This window comes from Meriones unguiculatus, chromosome X (genome assembly GCF_030254825.1).
Source record: "Meriones unguiculatus strain TT.TT164.6M chromosome X, Bangor_MerUng_6.1, whole genome shotgun sequence".
Classification (NCBI taxonomy): domain Eukaryota; kingdom Metazoa; phylum Chordata; class Mammalia; order Rodentia; family Muridae; genus Meriones; species Meriones unguiculatus.
In genome coordinates this window covers 15,386,246-15,406,943 of record NC_083369.1, presented here as the reverse complement: position 1 = coordinate 15,406,943, position 20,698 = coordinate 15,386,246, and the positions used below count along the sequence as shown (strand labels likewise).

The 20,698-nt window shown below is 40.6% G+C and overlaps 1 long non-coding RNA gene across 15 annotated transcripts in view; it reads right to left on the bottom strand.

The window, feature by feature from the left end:
- LOC110543739 (uncharacterized) overlaps positions 1–13,518 on the bottom strand; it is a 38,191-nt gene extending 24,673 nt beyond the window's left edge. For 3 of the 15 annotated variants that reach the window (XR_009588513.1, XR_009588508.1, XR_009588520.1), the window contains exons 1-7: positions 13,379–13,512; positions 13,082–13,174; positions 12,532–12,705; positions 12,323–12,429; positions 11,896–12,057; positions 10,610–10,782; positions 10,042–10,160 (exon numbers count right to left, since the gene is read on the bottom strand). This is a non-coding gene — a long non-coding RNA (uncharacterized LOC110543739). Of the gene's footprint in view, positions 1–2,085; positions 2,254–2,514; positions 2,741–10,041; positions 10,161–10,609; positions 10,783–11,895; positions 12,430–12,531; positions 12,706–13,081 lie in introns of all 15 variants that reach the window. The other 12 variants (XR_009588514.1, XR_009588515.1, XR_009588517.1 and 9 more) reach the window with 12 other exon arrangements.
- Positions 13,519–20,698: the final 7,180 nt, after the last annotated feature.

Sequence of the window (20,698 nt, the reverse complement as noted above, 5' to 3'; positions counted from 1 at the left end):
AGAGCTGGGAGGCCCTCAGCTGTTAGTTAAGCTACTCTGTAGAAGATTGGGTTTTTGCCCATGTTTGCTTCAGTTTAAGAAAAGACAAGACAGAGATTTCTACGAAGCATATCTTGAGGAGTCTTTATCATCTTGCCCTGGGATGCAGCATACGGAGACAGCCCTTTCCTTCAGATGGTTACAACACCGGACAAGGCAAACTTGACTGGCTAAGAAAGTGTTTGGGATTACCTCATCTTGTAACTATTGAAAGATGTTTCAACAGATGTTTCAAAAGATGTTTTAGGCTATAGTGCCAAAATGTACTATCACTGAATTACAGGCTTATGCTAATTTTGTCTGCTTTGAGGAAATATTACACTAGATGACATGTATATAATAAAAATGCTACTCCAGTACATTTATCACAGTACAAAGTCAAAGTAAGGAATGAAACAATAATATCACAGTACAAAGTCAAAGTAAGGAATGAAAACAAGCAGCTCTATCTCCCAATTACTTCATAAATGGGAATCGGATATAAACTGTTCATTAGTTTACTGGCTAATACTCATGCTTGTCCTTACAATGCAGAAGGAAACATTTCTGACAGTGTTGAGAGCCAGAAGTCTGAGATCACAGTGGCAGCACAGTTGGGATCTGACAAGTATTTTCTTCCATGCTGCAAACTGCCAACATCTTGTATAAAACCACTGCAGAAGGAGCTGGATCTTTGGCTTCTTATTGTAAGGGAGATAATCCAATTCACAAGGGTGACACATTCGTGACTTCATTATTTTCTCCATATCCATAAACAAATACCATCACATTATGGATTAGATTTCAATGGAGGTGATAGGAATACTCAATTTATAACAAGGCCGCACTGAGATATTGTTTCTGAGCCACTTGGAAAATCTTCATCCGATTAAAATTATTTTTTTATCAATGGGGTGCTTATTTGGAATGCTACACAGATGTGTAGATTAGCTTTTGTTTAGAGCTATGGCATGGGAAGGATCACTCAAAGTAAAAGGAGAATTTGGGATGCCTAAAAATCGCCAAGTACATGAGCCACATATTTTAGAATATAAGAAACACTGTATAGGGGCCATGTTGATGCATCTATAGGTACGGTGCTTGTTGTTATCAGTGTGAAGACCTGAGTCTGACTCCCTGGAGTTCACAGAAAGCCTAGCACAGTAATATGCATTTGTGATCTCAGTGTTCCTATATAAACAATGTTTTGGTTTAAAAAAAAAAAAAACTCAGTTATGTTATGTAAATATGTTTTTGTTTTAATCCCAAGTGTGGGATTTTAGTTTGTCCATAGCTGATAATTGCCTCCTGCAGGGCATGGTCTTTGGCAGCTGGTAATGGCCTGCCTGAAGCATCATGGAGAGGGGAGTGGTCTAGGACTCTGAGGGATATAAATAAGAGAGCCCAAAAAGAGAAAGTATGGGAGTTTGGAGAGACTGGAGATGGATGCTACGGTAGTTTGGAGAGACACAGAACTTTTCAATGTAGAGGCTTGGTGGAGACTGCTTGCTGCATGCTGTTAACAGAGACTGGTGCAGCCCACAAAAAACCCATGGACCCTAAACAGCTGGAAGTACAGTGCACTGCCTCTCCCCATTAACCACCTACTCTCTCCTACCTAGGGTTGGGGGGTTGGAAGGGAGACACTTTTAGGAACCCCAAATAAAACAAAGTTTTAAAAAAATGAGTGCAACAACCCTAGAGCAAAATGGGAAGAGAATCTATAGCTAGCAGAATTGGTGTACGTAGCAAATACACTGTAGGAAGATGGGAACCAAGGACTGACACCTGAGGATCACCCCCACACCCCAACATCTCTCTTACACACACACACACACACACACACACACACACACACGAAAAAAATAAATAATAAATGAGGTAGGCAATGATAGAAAACACATAATTTTGACCATTGGCACATATGGATACATACATCTGTAAAAACATGTGTATACTGACACAGAGAGAAACACTTCTAAAGATGACAGTCACCCCAACAAAAAGTCAAGAAATAAGTAGCTGACTAGGCATGGTAGTATTAATAATATCACATTGGGAACTAACTGGAGTGGAGAAGCCGTTTAGAGTCTAATATCCGATCAACTACATGGTAGTGCACATCTTTAATCCCAGCACTCAGGAGACAGATGTAGGTAGAGCTCAGTGAGTTCAAGTCCCTTCTGATCTAATAGTGAGTTCCAGGACAGCCAGAGTTACATAGTGAGACCCTGTCTGAAAAAAATTAAAAAAAAAAATCAGTTAAGTCTCAAACTTCATTAATGCAGGGAGGGAGACACAAGCTGATCACTGTTTACCGTTGATTGATAAAGCAGTCTTATCCTCATAGCAAAGCTCAAGGATACAATGCCGGAGGTAAAAAAGACTAAAAAGACTAATACGCAGTCTGTCATATAAAACTATCTATACCCATGTTCTGTTATAGTTGGTTAGGCAGGTAGGGGAAAAGTGGAGAAGGGAGAAGAAACAACTTACAGGAAAAATGACTTCTTGGCTCCTATTACGATAGTTCTGGAGTAGTTTCTGGGGATTTTCCTATCTCAACCTCCCAGACCACCATAGGAGCACTGGTATTAGAGATACCTACTACCATGTCAGGTTTTACATGGATTCTGGAGATTTGAACTCAGTTCTTCACACTTGGATGACAAGGACTTTACTCACTGCACCATCTTGCAAAGCCTTTGTTTTGATAATGCTTCTATTAAAATAAGAAACACATTTATCACCTAAAATACTTCCTTTATTACTGAGAACTTAACAATGACTTGGCAAACCTAAAATACACAGTATCTTACTTATTAAGTCACCATGTTGAACAATAGGTCACCCAAACTTACTCCTCTTATTCTAAGTGAACTTTGTATCCTTTGACAAACATGTCTCCATGTCTATCACCTGCTCCCCAGCCCACCCTCTGGTATCTATTATTCACTACTACTGTGAGTTCCACAATTTTGAGAGTCTACAGACAAGTCAGACAAAACAGTAGTCATTTTTCTGTACTCAGCTTATGTCCTCCAGGTACAGTTATATATAAAATGGCCACTTCTATGATAAGGCTACAGAATACTCCATTGATGAATCTCCTACTTCATTCACATATATGTTTAAAAACCCATACAGCATGAACACACAGTGTGCTAACTTAAGAAAGGCATCATCACATACACCGGGTAGCCCAGAGACCTAAGATAGAAAATGATTCCTAATGATATTCTGCTCTACTCATAGACTGATGCCTAGCCCAATTCATCAGACAGAGGCTTCACCCAGCAACTGATGGAAACAGATGCAAAGACCCATAGCCAAGCATTAGGCAGAGCTTGGAGAATCATGTAGAAGAGGGGGAAAAGGACTGCAGGAGCCAGAGGGATCAAGGACATCAAAAGAAAACCCACAGAATCAACCAACCTGGGCCCTCAGGGACTTATGGAGACTGAAACTCTAACCAAGGACCCTGTATTTTCTGAGCTAGGCCCTCTGTCTCTATATTGTGTAGCTTGGTCTTCTTGTGAGGACTCCTAGAAGTGAGAGCAGGAGCTATCTGACTCTTTTGCCTGCTTTTGAGACAACTTTCCTCCTACTGGGTTGCCTTGTCCAGCCTCCATATGAGGGGAGGTGCCTAGTCTTACTGCAACTTGCTATGGCATGGTTGATAGATAGCCATGGGAGACCGACCCTTTTCTCAAGAGAAATGGAGGAGGAGTGTTGGGGAGGAGGGCAGAGGGAGATGGGAAAAAGACTCGGAGAGAGCAGGGAGGGAAAAGGGCTGAGATGTAAAAAAGAAAGAAAATAAATGTATTTTTACATAAAATAAAGAAAGAATGAAAGAACAAAAGAATGAAGGAAAGAAAGCCATCATAACTTGCCATTGAAAGTGAGAGAAAAGGGGTTCACAAGGCCCTACCTGTAGCTGAGGAGCTACTGTTGGTTGAAGCTTTCTTCAGGGGCATGGTCCCTAGTAGTTTGACTACAATCCAATGGATGGCTTTTGGGAGCACTAATTTTGGACTATGGGTTTACACTTTAAAAAACAAGATAGTGGACTTGAGAGGGGCATAGGAGTAGGTAAGGGAGGGAATGTGGGATTGGGGGAATGAGGGAGGGGGCTACAGCTGGGATACAAAGTGAATAAACTGTAACTAACATAAAAAAAATAAAAATTTAATAAAAAAAAGAAGTAGGAGAAGACAAGGAGCAGTATAGGAGCCTTCCACAGAGGACTTCTGAAAGATTCTACCCACCAGGGTATTGAGGGAGATACTGAGACTCAGAGCGGAACTTTGGGCAGAGTGCAGGAAACCTAATGGACAAAGGAGACAGAAAGACCTGGAGGGGACAGGAACTCCACCAGGAGAACAACAAAATATGTGAGCCCTGGGGGGTCCTGCAGAGACCCATACTCCAACCAAGGACCTTGCATGGAGAGGACCTAGACCCCCTATTCAAAGGAAGCCCATTGGCTGCTCAGTTTCCAAGTGGGTTTCCTAGTAAAGGGGTACAGGGGCTGTCTCTGACATGAACTCAGTGGCTGGCTCTTTGATCACCTCTTCCTGGGGGGGGGTGCACCCTTGCCAGGCTACAGAGAAAGATGATGCAGCCAGCCCTAATGAGACTTGATAAGCTAGGGTCATATAGAAGAGGAGGAGGTCCTCCTCTATTAGTGGACTAGGGAAAGCACATAAGTGCAGAAGAGGGAGGGTGGCTGGGACTGGGAAGAGACAAGGGAAGGGGCTGCATCAAGGATACAAAGTGAATAAATTTTAATAAATAAATAAAGAAATAAAATTTAAAGAAAAAGGAAAAAGAAAGTTGGAAGGGGATGTGGGGGGAATATCTGGGAAGTTGGGAGAGAGTGGGGAAAGATACATAAAGTATACAAAATACAATATAAACATGCCTAATGTATACAAAATACATTGTATGCATGCATAATGTATACAAAATACATTGTATGCATGTATAATGTATACAAAATACATTGTATACATGCAATGTTGCAATACATGCAAAATACATTGTATACATGCAATAGAAAAGTTGTGGCTCTAAGTGTCAGCTGATGCCAGTCTGATTAATATAGGGAGACTAACAAGGAAGGGAAGCCAGAGAGTGAGATAGGGTTCAGTCCTGTCGGGGCTTACTAGCTAAAGACAGGCCTTTTACCCTGTGTGAGATCAGAAATCAGGGCCCTGCTGTAATGTCTTGTGCAGAATAAGAAGTGCATCAATCTGAAAAATGCCACTTTCAAAACATTCTGGATGAGGAGCTCAAGACCACAACAAGAACTTCTGATAAGTGACCTAAACAGAATGCAGGCCATAGGGTCTTACACAATGGATCCCATAGGGCCATACATGCGGAAGTAACTTTTCTGTTACACGTATGTAAAGAGGGAAACATAATCTCAATTGCTTAGATCAAATTCAGGTAACTGCTCAGAAGGAACTGGACTTTTGTCATGAGCCCATTCCGGGAAGGATCCCATGTCACAACTGAACTTTTTTTTTCAATGCTATCCTAATATGAAATACAAGCTTCATAGAGTTCTTTTTCTCACTGTGAGTACAGTTAAACCGAAGCTGTTTGTTTTCTCCCACTCACCATCTCCCTTAAACTGCTCGCAAACAGGGTGCATGTATTTATGAGGGTCAATGTGTCATATTTACTATTTTGCTTTATGTCATGTTATTTGTTGTTTCCTTTCCTACCTCCTTATCCCCTTACCTCTATTCACAGGGTCTCTCGCCCAAGTTGGCCTGGAACATCCTGTGTAGGCAAGTATGACCTTGAGCTTCTAATCCACCTGCCTCCACATCTAGAATGCTGGGATTAGAAGAATGTGCCACCAGGTTTATGTGGTGCCAGGCCTCAAGAATTCTAGACAAGTATTCTTCCAATTGAGCTATGTGCATTCTAACCCTTTTTAAAATGCTATTTTTCTTTTGGAGAAAGGAGCTCACTATGCAGTCGAGGCTGGCTTTGAAATCTGAGCAATCCTCCTGCTCCAAACTCAACCCGCTGAGTGCTTCAGTTATAGAGATCCACCACCATGCCCAGCTTGTGTTTTTTTCTTAGGGGTTATTATTCTTTGCTTATTAACTTTTATTTTGTACATGATGGAACAGTTAAAAGAAAAAAAAACTAAGAAAAAGATAACATTATGGGTCACTTTCATATCTCACATTCATTTTTTTGTTTTTTATTGTTTTTGTTTGTTTGTTTGTTTGTTGAGATAAGATTTCTCTATATAATAGCCCTGGCTGTCCTGAAACTTGCTTTGTAGATCAGGCTGGCCTTGAACTCACAGAGATCTGCCTACCTCTGCCTCCCAAGTGCTGGAATTAAAGATGTGCGACACCACAACCAACTTCTCAGTAATTCTTCACTTGTATTTAAAAATAGTCTTAAAGACACAATATTGGCAATATGTGTTTATTCATTCAATAGTCAAGAATGGAGCCCCTACAGGAAATCCCAACAGGAAAAATTAGTTAACAACCAAACATACCCTAAAGATAACAACAAAGGCCAGTTTGGTACAACTGAGCTTCTAGTGAACAGAAACAAGCAAAAATCATAGCAAAGAAATAAGAATACAAAAAGAACAAAATACAGTTTTAAAAAAGAATCCTGAAAAGCAGGATAAAAGGAAACTGTGTGTTTGGCTGTGCATTCCCACTTGAAGTACCATGTTCAGAGATAGGCTATATTGTAAAATGGCATTTAATCAAAGACATATGATACAACTTGGAAAAGAATGAGCCCATGAAGAAAAGAACAGAGTGTGAAAAATCTTCTCCTTTAGCAGCAATAAGATGGTCACCACAGACAGAGGGGAAAGAGGAGGAAAGGGAGCACTAAGAGACAGTCTAAGAAAAGAAAGTGGTATCCAAATCATAGACTCGCAGGCAAGTGTAAGGGGTCCTGATTTACCTGTTCTTTTTAAGTGGAGGGATTCATGAACTTTGACTCTACATTGGATTTTCTAGAAATTCTAGGGATTGAACCCAGACACCTATACATGCTAGCAGCATTATACCCCTGAGCTCTATCTGCAGCCCCAACTATATGTTTAATAGAAGTTCCAAGTACTCCAGCTTCTGGGTTATCAGTGTGAACCAAAGAAGGACAAAGAAGGGAAAGAATTAGGAAACAATTCTCATAACCCAAAGACATTGATGGTGGCTTGGAAAAGAACAGCAGCATTGGAGGCAGTGTGGTCACTCATCAGACTCTGCAACTATTTTGACAGAAGATTTCTTAACAGACGAAAAATGAGGGGTGAAGAAAAAAAACAAAGTAACGGGTCATCCTTAGTCTGTATCCTTTAGTCTGTAGTTATATTCTAGACATGGACGACTAGAAGCATAGTGGTTGCTACTGCCTGCCACAGGGAATACTGAACATGAAGGTTTATGAAAGTTAGATAAGTTTAATTTGGAGCCTGGATGGTCATTTGCAGTGACTCATCAATGAATCAGTGCAGAGCAGGGAGATGTACATTAGTCAGCTTTCTGTGAAAAAGGAACTAAGATACGCAATTGAAAAGGAGGAGTGGTTTATTCTGGCTCACACTTTCAGAACTTTCAATATAGGTACCAGCCCTGGGTCTATGGTGACATAGAAGTAAATCATTGCAGGAGTACATGGCTAGAAGGTCTGTTTGACTCAAAGCAGTCAAGAAGCAGGAGAGGTGGGGAACATTGACATCCTACTATCACTTTCAAAGGAATGTACAACATGGCTTAATTTCCTCCTACTCGGTGCCAACTCGTAATGGTTCCACCACCACTGCATCCTTGTAGCATCACAGGAGGAGACCAAGAATTCAATACTTGGGCCTTTGGAAGCAATTCAAGATTCAAGTTATGACAAGGATGGACATAATGTAGGACTTTTGAAGAAAAATGATTTTGTGATATAGTAATGTGGGTATGGACAGAATCATGAAAGAAATTAGTAGCTTGAAGATATGGATAACCTAGTTATGTTTTGATTTTATCAGGCAGAGTGAATGGAATTTTATGTAATAAGTGGGAAATAGTAAGATCTGGAAATAGTAAGAGAGGACAGGAACTCCACAAGGAGAGCAAAAGAACAAGAAAATTTGAACACAGGGGTCTTCCCAGAGACTCATACTCCAACCAAGTACCATGCATGGAGATAACCTAGAACCCCTGCACAGATGTAGCCCATGGCATTTCAGTGTCCAAGTGGGTTCAATAGTAATGGGAAGAGGGACTGCCTCTGACTTAATCTGATTGGCCTGCTCTTTGATCACCTCCCCCTGAAGGGCGAGCAGCCTTACCAGGCCACAGAAGATGACAATGCAGCCACTCCTGATGAGAACTGATAGACTAAGATCAGAAAGAAGGAGAGGAGGACCTCCCCTATCAGTGGACTTGGGGAGGGACATGGGTGAAGAAGGGGGAAAGAGGGTGGGATCAGGAGGGGAGTGGGGAGGGGCTTATGGGGGGATACAAAGTGAATAAAGTGTAATTAATAAAAGTTAAATAAAAAATTAAAAAAATAAATTTCTACTTTTCAGTTAAAAAAAATGTGGTTTTGTTGTCTCTCTACTGCCTGAATACAGGTTAAACTTTGCTGAAGAAAGTGGTATGCATCAATCTGCATGAAGCAGTAAGTAAGTTACCCTTTATACTTTCCCTTTTGGTCATGCTGAAGAGGCACAAATAGGCCTACAGGACACAACCCACTATGACTTGGGGCTTATAAACGTGAGAAAGCGTCCAGAAATGTCACTCAGAGCGAGAAAACTGAAACCAGTAAGACTTAGTACCATACATAATCTTCAAGCGGGAACTGGCTTTCTAACAAAATCAGAGTCCCATTGGCCTACCTGGACCAAACTGCTATATGAACACCTATAGTTCCTATCGAATGTTTTATTCTTGAACCTGATGCAACTATTAAGATGCCAAAAGCCATGCTACTTCAAGAAAAGGCAGAACTAGTGATTGCCAGCCCAAGTAAATCAAATGGTGGGAGTTCATATGCTTAAACAAAACCTTCTTCTAAAATGTATTTAAGAAAAAACAATCATTTGCAGTACACACATTTATGTAGCCGCATAAAGCACGTATGAGTATCTACGGATTCTTAAAATAGATGAAGATTCTCCTTCAAAACTTTTTCTTCTAAGTTTCACAATAGCAAAACAGTTCCTGTCCCCAAACTCCAAACAGAGGGTATCAAACAAATAAAAACTTTGGGAGGGAGATAGGATCATTTGATTCACTTGTCTATTTAATATACTAAGGGATTCAAACTTGTGGCTGCAAAAAGACTATTTAAAAGTGCCTCTTCCACTACCATACACAAAAGCTAAGGGCCTCAGTGTACAGAAGGGTAGCTTTCTCCACCAATCCCACTCAGTAGGAGATCCTATCTTGGATCACACTGATTTTCCCTAGGCCTACTTTTTGTCTTTACTCTGGTCTAGACAGTATCTTCTTTCATCCCATCATTAGGCAAATAATGTTCTCCTTTTCTTTTATTAGAATGTCATTTGGGAGGAAGCTTGGGCATTCCTGAACAATTCTGGGCCCTCTCTTCGTGGTTCCTGACACCCTAGGGAGGATATACAAACAGTTCTGTTTGCGCTGCTGTGAAATACAGTAGTGGCCAATCTGAGAGTGCAGCATGGTCCCTCTCTCTTGCTCTCCATAGAGGTCCTGCTTCTTAGGCACCAGTCCTCTCAATGTGTCCCAAAACAGATCCATGTAGCCAGCAGATCTCAGTAAGGACAATGATGATACCTGGCATCTGGTAGGTTACAGCCTGGTGGGTGCTACGAGAGCTATACTTTCGGATACTAGTTGCCCCTCGTGCTCTAGAGAAGCCTTCCAGCACCGGAATCTATGAAGTCACTCTTTTAAAAGCACTCTGGCCAGGAGAGCTGGGGCTTTAAGGAGCAGCATCTTACACTCTTATATTACCTGGCCTGCCAAAAAAAAAATCTTGTAGGTAGCCTACCTCTTCCAGGTGCACAAGTGTAGCTCAGCACTGTCCTGAGGAAGTTTTGAACATCAGTGGGGCCATGGAGATGCCTGGGCGCTCTCTCCATCTAATCCAGTAGTCCTCCATGCTCCAACCTGCCACAAATAGAGCACAATCTATTTTTGCCTTGTCCTCATTTGTTATATATATATGTGTGTGTGTGTGTGTGTGTGTGTGTGTGTGAATATGTGTATATCAAACACACACCAAGCCACTTACACTAGAAAACAAGTAGCTTCCTAGAAGTCCTACATATACTAGAAACCAGCAAAGTGTACCCTTTAATGTTAGCTTACTTTAACAACCGAGAACATGCAGCATTCCAAACAGAAATTAACTGGCTATTGCCCCCACCCCATATATATATTTGGAGAGCTACACCAGCCTTATTTATCACTAGTTTGGTATGAGATCATGTAGGCTCTTCATTTACAGCATGGTAAATCCAACATTTCCAAAAATTGTTTTAAGCTGTCTGTGGTGACTGCTGACTAATAGGCACATGTTATCGAATTCAGGAGTGAATACTCAGGCTGTTCATTACCTCTTTCCCACCAGGGCCCAGCATTTCCCAATGAAGCTTACGAGAGATTTCTTCCAGGTGACCAAAGTTAGAATCTTTCCAGTTTTTCCAGCCTGGTTCAAGTTTGTTGGGTCCTTCCTATTCCTTCCTCCTGCATTCTGTATTTCTGTATCATCTTTCTGTTCAAGCAGATACTTGAAGAAAAAAAAATATATAGACAGGGAAAAAAATACAGACAGTGGGAGTAACTAAGATTCCTGTAGCCTGTCTGCTTCTAGAAGCCAGGACTTTAAAGAGGTGAATCCTTCACGTCATCAATAACCATGCTCACCTAAGAAAGCCAGGGTCCAAGACAGCACAAGACCTACAGTAAGACCCATGGACCAGCCTATGACTCATTTTGCATGTGATGTGTAAATGTATCAAAGACTCTGGAAAGTTCTGTTTTACTCATTAGTTAAGAGCTGGGGTACTGGTTATAGGAGTGGTTCTTAAATTTAATTATGTATCAGAATGTGAATAATCTAATCGTGTATCCGAATTCTGTGCACGAAAATGTGCATAAAACATAGATGGCTGGGCCCAAAACCTAGTATCTGATGCAGTGAGTCTAGGCTTTGCATTTCTAACAAGTTCCCTCACGCTGCTGCTGCTGCTGGTGCTTTCGTTGCTGTTGCATGTAGAAACACTGGGTTGGAAATGAAGCTGGATGGAAACCACGGCCGTATTCCTTTTTTGTTACACTGCTGCCGCCACCTCAGCCTTGGTTTCTTATATTGAAGGAGTTCAGCTACCAATGTATACAGGCCATTTGAATGAGGAAATCTGGTGGAAGCCCTTAGCATGAGTTAGCATTTGGCAAATCACAAATGGATGCAAGCAGTCAGTAATGATTGTGGTCAAAACCACCCTGGCAGGAGATCTTCCTCTAAGCTCCTTATCCCAACTACAAGAAATTTCCATTCTTAAGACACTGTACCTAAATTATATACAATATACAGACAATCCTAAATCTTAATATTTAGAACAAAGATGACAAATCACTCTACAGCATGTGTTTGGAAAACAGGGAGGTGCTGACTGAAGAAAGAATGCCACACTAGTCAACTCCAAGCTGCCATCCAACACAATGGAATAAAAATTTCCCACTGTCTGGGACCAAAACAGATGCGTGTCCTTAATATTCCAACTAAAGTTAAGCAGGCAATTCAGGAATCTTTCCAGGCTGTGCCTTACCCTATAGCAACATGCCACTCTCGCTCTGTGGCCAACCTACCTCATGCCTCTCTGCCTACTTAGCCATTTACCTTGCCTTAGTGTTGCCACACTTCTTTTGCCAGGAGTGCAATGTTCTTGGGTCACTGAAAGTTTCCACGGACATTAGCTTGGACTGTGAAACCTTGAATCTCATCATGGATTCTTTCTGGAGATCTTTCTGCTTTTATTTCTCTTCATTGTGCATTTCAAACCTAGGAAGAGAGAACCAGGTCACATGTGATGCTAGCATACACCTGTGATCTCGTACAAAGAAGAAGGATGGAAAATTCAGAGTTGGAATCAGCCTAAACTACTTGGGAGCCTATAAAAGGGAGGGAGAGAAGGGGTGGAGAGAAAGGGAACTGACACTGGGAGGGGAGAGTTGGAGAGGAGAGAAGAGGGAGAGTATTGAACAGGAAGCAACTAATAAGCATCAACCAGAATGGGGTTAACTGGAAGGATTCTAATTTTGCCCACCAACAATATGTCCGTGTTTATTTTACTCTCCTCCCCATGCTGCTGTTGTCATGGTTTCACCACAGTTCACCATAAGATTCTTTCAAACTCCAGTCATGTAGCCAGCGCTACACAGAGAAACAAAATGTCTCAAAAACCAAACAAACGAAACAAAACAATTAAAAAGTTAACATTTTAGAGGTTGGGAAGTGTAAGACAAAGGAACAAACCGGTTATGACCTTTCAAGATGGAGCCTTGTTGCTTGCAGCAAGGCTCCATTCCCAACACTTAACCAGACTCATAACTCCGCTGAGAGAACTAGAGGTCTGTCTGTGCCATACTCTTCCATCACAGCAAAGTGGAGTCCACAGATACCTAATCTGGAAGGAAGAGATCCCAGGACCTACAGAAAAAGAAGACAAGATGGGGAAGCAGAACCAAAAAAAAAAAAAAAAAAAAAAAAAAAAGGGGGAAGGGAATCAGGCTTCCCCAGCCTCAGGACTCTGGGATTTAGTGGGAAGAAGTTTTTCACCCAAAAGCTCAAAGCCCTAAAACCCAGCATGCACCGTTATCCAAGCTTTCCTGCTGGCGTTTCTGCATCCATTGAACCCTTCTAGCAGAATTTTCTATTCTGATGCTAGTTTTTCAAAACCTGGAAGTAACTACTGGAATGAAGGGAATGACGCAGTAAACATCTGCATTTGAATTCTATTTAAAATCATTAAAGCCACATCACACCATTCCTAATGTCTTCAATTATCATTTCTAGATACACCCACCGTTTTTCCTGGCCAGTTTTATTTTCTATTACTCATGTTGTATGAAGTTGAGTCAATAATTTGCTTGTCTCCACATATTAGAATGAATAGTACCTGAAAAGAGAGTTGATGTGTCTCAGTTATCCAGGGTCTGGCTCATCATGGGGTCAAATGTTTCCCGAACGAAAGGAAAGACGGATGTCTGTTCGGGTGTGTGGATTATGACTTTAGAATTCCATTTGCTAACTGGCATTCCCTTTCCCCAACTCAGTCTCAGCCAGGACCTGAGAAACTTTCCGCCAAACACCTGCAACATACCAGGAGACACAGCTGACTGGATAATTCTGTACAGCGCAATGCATATGGGCAAATAGGACGGACAGTGTGGTGGTTTTATGCGTGTGTGTGTGTGTGTGTGTGTGTGTGTGTGTGTGTGTATGTGTGTGTGGTGGTGGTTTGTGTGTGTGTGTGTGTGTGTGTGTGTGTGTGTGTGTGTGTGTGTGTGTGTACTTCCCGGAACCGGAACCGCAACTTTAAAACAGCCGGGACTTCCTGCTGCTGGTTGCCATGGCATCCAGGCTCCGATTTGAAAGGACTACGTGTCAATCAATTGTGAATTCACTTCCGGGGCACCTTCAAGAGCTAAATGGTGGGACATCCTGGTCAGTTGGTTTTCACCGTACATTTTCATTTTGTCTCATTCTTTGTCTTACCAGGCCATTCCAGTCCAAACAGACAAAGTCGAGCGTGAAGAAAACATTTACGGGTCCTTTTTCACTTTGTGAAAAATTAGCCGCTTGGTGGCAGCATGATTTGACGAATACACGCAGGTCAGCTCTTCCCCCGCCCTTTGTGTTTGGAAAAAAAGGCACCTCAGTCAAAAACTGCTTCCTTGTACAAACAAGGCTCTTTTCCAACGTTTTTATAGGCCCAATGTTTTCCTAATTCTAAGCAATATGAAGAGTGGTTGGAAAACTACTTTTAATGTGTTTCTTTGATTACTTAGGCTTACTGCTTAACTTCTCGGATATGCATTTTGTTGACAGAGCTATATCTCCCATAGAGCACATTATTTATATAGCTGCTTATTAATAGTAAATAAAAACATAGTACCTTAGTTTGTGCTCCTATTAAAAATATGAGACTGGACCTGGCGTGTTGTTGCATGTCTGTAATTCCTGCACTCGGGAAGCAGAGACCTGGTCTACAAAAGCCAGTCCAGGAAAGCCAGCGCTACATAGAGAAACACTGTTTCAAAAACCAAACAAACGAAACAAAACAATTAAAAAGTTAACATTTTGGAGGTTGGGAAGTATAAGACAAAGGAACAAACTGGTTATGACCTTTCAAGATTGAGCCTTGTTGCTTGCTGCTCCTGAGGAGCTGTTTCATCACATGATGGAAGAGGTGTCAAAGAATTCACTTCCCATGCCTTGCGTTTTTATAACATCACCTTGTTTTCTTTATGAGGATTCTCCTTCAAGCTTTCCAAAACCCATACCTCCAAGCACTGGTGATTAATAAGTTATGTAACCAAAATATTAATACTGTTGTACCTAGCTACCATAAATTGAGCAGGCCTCCGAGGTTAGCTAATGTTCCACACTGCATGGGTAGAAGCAGAATAACTATAGCTGCACAATAACTACAAGTGGGAAGTTTTGTTCTCATTTTAAAAGAGTGTGTGTATATGTATATATAATTATATAATATACATAATTATATATGTATTTTAAAATAGCGTGATTATGAATCCACTTAGTTTATCACATCTTGGAATTATGATTATTTGATGTTGTTTTCTTGTTTTTCCTTGCTGAAAAGCAAGTATGTTCACTGGGTACAAAAAAAGCAGTAGCTGGAGTTCCTGGCTGGCCTGTTGGAATTAATTTTCTTACCTCATGTTAATTTCTAGAAAGTATCTATACAGAGACAGAAGGTGGAAAGAATGAGAGGTGCACTCTGACCTTAGGCAAGACCATGTTAAGTCACAGTGAGGGAGTATTTTGTCACCCACATGAGCAATGGCCAAAATGTCTACAAGGGGAAGATGAGACGATGGGCCCCTGATAGGGCATACATTTCCACATGGGAAACTCAGAATTCTATTTTTCTCAGCAGGAAAGTATCACTTCACACAGTGGGAAAATTGAAGCAGCGATTGATGGCAATGAGGCAGGATAGAAGTGCGATTCTGGATAATCACACCAAGTTGAGAGACAACACTTCAAATGGTCAATGTCCTCATTAGCTTTATGTAAACTTGACAACAGTGCTACAGCCATCGGGGGGGAAAAAGGACTCTCAGCTGAGAATATGCCTCTATAAATTTGGCCTAGAAGCAAGTCTGTATGTAGGGCATCTCTTGATTGATTGATTGACTGACTGACTGATTTGATTGATTGAACTGATGTGGAGGGTCCAACTCCTGAGGGCAGTACCACCCACGGGCATGTGATCCTTGGTGGCATAAGAAAGCAAACTGAGCAAGCCAAGGGAAGTAAGCCAGTGAGCATGGCTTGCTTTATGCTTCAGTTCCTGCCTCTATAACTTCCTTCAGTAGTGGACTGTGATATAGAAATAAACATAAAAGGAATAAACCTTTTTCTTTCTGAGTTGCCTTTGGTCATTGTTTTTTAACACATCAATAAAAACCCTAATACAGACAATAAATAAAAATTTAGAAGTTTTGAGAAACATAATGAACAAACTTAACTGAATGCCTATTAAATGAACTCTGAAAGCAAAATCATATAATGCTCATTATTTTTCTTCCATGGAATGTGTATTATAATTACATTGTAGTACATTATACCCAGATCAAAAAGTGGGACTAGAGAGATGGCCCAGTGGTTAAGAGTAATTTCTGTTCTTTCAATGGATCTGAATTTTGGTTCCCAGCACCCACATCTGGCAGCTGACAAGTGCCTATAACTTCAGCTGCAGAGTAGCTGATGCCTTCTTCTGGCCTCTATGGGCAACTACATTTGAGAGAGCCTGGCTAAGTAAGCCTGACCAAACCAACTTCATGACAGGCTTCACTTTCTTGCTAAGATAGAACAGGCCTGAGTTTTCTGTTCCTCAGAAAAAGAAACTTCATTTGCAGGAAAAACCACAGAAACCCGGCTTAGCCATGACAATTGGCCTAGGGAGATAAGGTTGCTTAGCTACTGGTCTAAGAAGCCTCTAAACCCTGATCAGAGTTATGTAGCCTTCATGGGCATGGAGCAAGCCCTGATCGAAGTCACGTAACCTCCAGGGGCACCAGCCAATCCCAGTCGAGTTTACTTAGCTACAGTAGAAATTTCCCTATCTGTCTTTAAAACAGGCCTTCAACTCCCATTGGGGCTGCGGCCATGTTGTGATGGTGACAGCCCTAGCAAATTGGACTTCTGCAGAATAAATTCTTTGTTTCTTACATGCTACTTGAGTCTGGAGTTGTTCTTTCAGCATATTCTGTACCATAACACATTCACATGAAAACACACACACACATAACATTAATTAAAATTTTTTATAAGTTTTTAAAAAGTAATGGGAAATGCAGTTCATACAGAAAGGCTTGAAATCCTATCTGGTATAAATTAGGGGAAATAAGAACAGCAGCTCTTTAGCATGAATCATGCAATTCAGACATTCTTTAGGACATAGTTATTATGGAGCTTTTGACAATTGGACTATTAACAGCAAAGTAAACAAGATTGACCATAAAACCTGTTCCCCCAACCAGGAAGAATTAAAAAAACAAGCTGTGGTTGGAAAAGGTATGACAGAGCTTGTTAATATTCTCCAAATACAAGACACATCTCTTCACTAGAACAGGCTTTCAGTGACCTGCAACAACACCTATTTCATTTATCCATCTCTGTGGAAAATCTCCTGGTATCTCTTGTAAGTGAGATGCTGAGATTCTTTCTACAGTAGGTTTTCTGTGTCATTTGAGAAGGCTTATTTAAGAAAAAAAAATTTCCAATATACATTTTTTATTTCTTTCACTATCATTGATACAGTGTTGGAAAGTTAGCTGAAATTTGAGTCAGGATATTAGTACAATGTTTAATAACATTCTTGTTAGAAACAAAGTCTGATGGATAGCTTTTCAAAGGTGCTTTGAGCTATCTTATATCTAGCTACAAATGAACAGAAAACACTAGAACTGTGTCAGTTCTTTCTAGTCTAGCTATTTCTCCTACCCAAACCCTGCTTAGCTACCCTCACTAATCAAAGAAAAAGTTTAGAGTAGGAAATTACTAAGGTTCAAGCTTGCCTGTAAAGCCATGTGTCTGAAAAGCTTTAAAATAAATAAGATGTAAAACACAGAGTTTTTATTGCGAGAAAGTCAAATGTAAGCACCACAGGGAATGATAGCATGTTGATGATGTGTGAGATTGGGCCCTACAAATTTTTCAAAAAAAGAGAGGAAGCACCCTGTGTTAGGGTATATAAACTAACTGTTCTCTACACTCAGTCAGTGTGCCTGCCATTCTAGGCTGATGCCCAACTTTGCAAAGCTGAAAATAAATTGCCTCACTTATGCTACTCTGAATCTCCAGTACTCTTATTATGAAGTGAGAATCATTTCTCAAATCTTAGAAATTTCAAGGGTTATAATTGTTAAGTCACACATTTGAAAATAGCAGATTTGAGATCAGTTTTCAAAATTCCAGCTACCAGCATGTCTTCCTGTAGTGACATTTTTTTAAGAATTCTGGAATTTTAGTTTCTGTTAAAAATACAGAAATATTATAAGAATGGGCTTTTGCTTTAATCCCATGTGCAGGGATATGGGGCTGCTTCAGACAGTCCAAACTCAGCAGCTGAATGTGATTTGCCTCATGTTCTAGCAGAGGCTTGGTTTTGACCGCTGCAGATAGTTTCTGCCATTGTGTGATGTATGGAATTCTGGGAATTTTTCAGAAGGTATGTAAATACTAGAGCCCTGATAGGTGACATTGGTAGGTGTTGGTTGTTCCGGGAGGTTGCAGTTTGGTGGTAGCCATGTTCAAAGAAGAAACTAAAGGAAAGAAATTAGATTCAGGAATTTTTCTAATTTTTGTCTTCTATCTTTGTTTTTCTCCTATTTAGTGTTAGGAGGTGAAACTGAGGGGAGTGATTGTTAATAAGCCAGTCTAATTCTATGACAGGCTTCAAAATTGGCTTCAGACTGAACAGGCCTGAGTTTCTATTTCTTGGAACACAAAACTACAATTCATGGGAACCAGATACAATATAACCCAATAACCTCCCTGAAAACCAGAAATATTAACTTAGTAACGCACCCAAGCACTTTACCAATCAAATTAAAAGTCAATTAGAAATACTTTGTTTCCTTAGTCAAAATGAAACTTTGTTACCTGGGCACTCTCTAATACCTGGATACACTTTGTTACCTGGACAGTCCATGAAGTCCCCCAACTGCAGAACCTCATGTTTATCTACAATGTAGCAACTTGGTAGTCGGCTTCAGTGGGGCCCCGTATGTTACTCTTACCAGTTGAGCCCACATTCGACATAAGCATGGACAATCAATCCATGCTACCTTCAGATCTCTGAGTAGCACACAGGATCATGTTCTCTTGCCTTAGCTGTTCCTTGCAAACCCTCCATCAGCTTCTTAAATTGGCCCTTTCACTCCTGTAAATTGCTGCTCATCACTTAAGAAGGCAGCGGGTTGAGGCGGGCGGTTGTGGAGCACACTTTTCATCCCAGCCCTTGGGAGGCAAGCATGCAGACATTTGTGAGTTCCAGGACGGCCGGGGCTCGGCAGAAAAACTCAATCTCAAACAAACAAACAAAACAAAAACCATAAAAACAAACAAACGAAACAAACGGCAGGGTTTTTTGTTTGTGTGCTTTTTTGAGACAAGGTTTCTTTGTGTACTCACTTTGTAGATGAAGCTGGCCTCAAACTCACAGAGATCCACCTGCCTCTGCCTCTGCCTCTGCCTCTGCCTTCCAAGTGCTGGGATTAAAGGCGTGCGCCACCACGCCCAGCCCTAAAGGCAGTTTTCTTAAGGTCCGACTTCAGTACATCTCTTTCTCTCAGCCGTCCCCTGGTACTTTGTACTCAGAACAAGTGGCACCTGGAGACAACACCTCCATTTCCTACTTCTGCTGCCTGTTTCTGTGAAGGTTTACCGAGTTCCCCCCTCCCAAAGTCTTTTGCCAAGGTAAATTTCTAAAAATTGTAGTCCTTCCAAACTGAAAACAATAACTTTAAAAGTCTCAGAAGCACTGCAAAAAAAAAAAAAAAATATATATATATATATATATATATATATATATATATATATATGATCCATTAAGCGCACAATGATGTCAATCAATGTAACTGAAGGCAGGATTTCAAAGTAATATTTACATACTCATTCTCAGCAATATTATACACAGTAAAAAATTGAAAGTAATCCATAGATAAATAACACATGCTATTTACACACAATGGGATATTATTCACCTTTAAAATAGAAAGAAATCCTCTTAGTCAGTAGATCAAGTGAAATAAGACAATCACAAAACAGAAACTGCATGGGCCCACCTATATGGAGTATCTAACAGTCAAATTCAGAGAAACAAAATGGTGATCGTGAAGTAGGGGAAACGAGAATTTAGTGTTTAATAAGCATGGAGTTTTTAGTTTTGCAACACACAAAAAAATTGCTGGAGATCTTTTATAGAAAAACATGAATACATGTAACATACTACAATTTTATGTTATTTGTCTTTCATCACAAGTTAGAGTTCCTAGACCTGATAGCTCTTCCTATGTGCAACCTTTCAAAACTTTCTAGAGACACAGCCATTTCTGTCTCCCAAGGCCTCCTTAACCCTTGGCCTTCTGGCTTCAGTTACCTCACAGCAGTTCTAGCCTTAGTATACACAGGGTATTGGACTTTGTTTACCACTTATTTCTAAGAGTTTTCCGATCCTTTGGCTTCTGTGAGACTCTGCTTTAATATTTTGCTGATGTCTGACAACTGTTTTTGTTTAGTCTTTTTGTTTCCTTGCCTTTTCATACATGATATGTCCTCTCTTTGTGCCTTTACATTCTTATCATTTTCCTTGTGAAAAGCACAATTACACAATACCTGATATTAAATTAATAACCATGCTCAGTCTCTCTCTCTGCCTTGTTGACTCCACATGAGTCCAGTAAGCTATTCCAACTCAGCTCCTCCAATGGCACACATATTTCCTCCTGTGTCTTCTAGCTCAGTTAATATCTCCCTCCACTTTTTCTTCTAAAGCCTGTGGTTCATATTAGGATCTCAATTCTTTTTTTTTCTCCATATAAAATTGGTATACAGGGCATTATTCATTCTCAAATTTATCTCAATTGTCAGTGTTTTCTTCTCCATCACCTACCACATTCAAGCTGGTCTGTTTCTAGCTTTGTCTTCAAGTTATAACCTTTCACATCTTTTTATTGTTTGGGGAGTCTCTTGAACTCTCCTGAGCAACTACTTGAAGGTAGGTGTCCCATGCCTGACACAAAAAAAAATTTTTAGGTAGTCAGTCTATGGTTTTGGGAGGAGCATTATTACAACATATGTTGTGTTGGGAATGAGCAAAAGAAACTTATTCTAAGTACTACCATTTTGTTTTCAGACTCCATTTAATCATAGCAAGAAAGGTCCC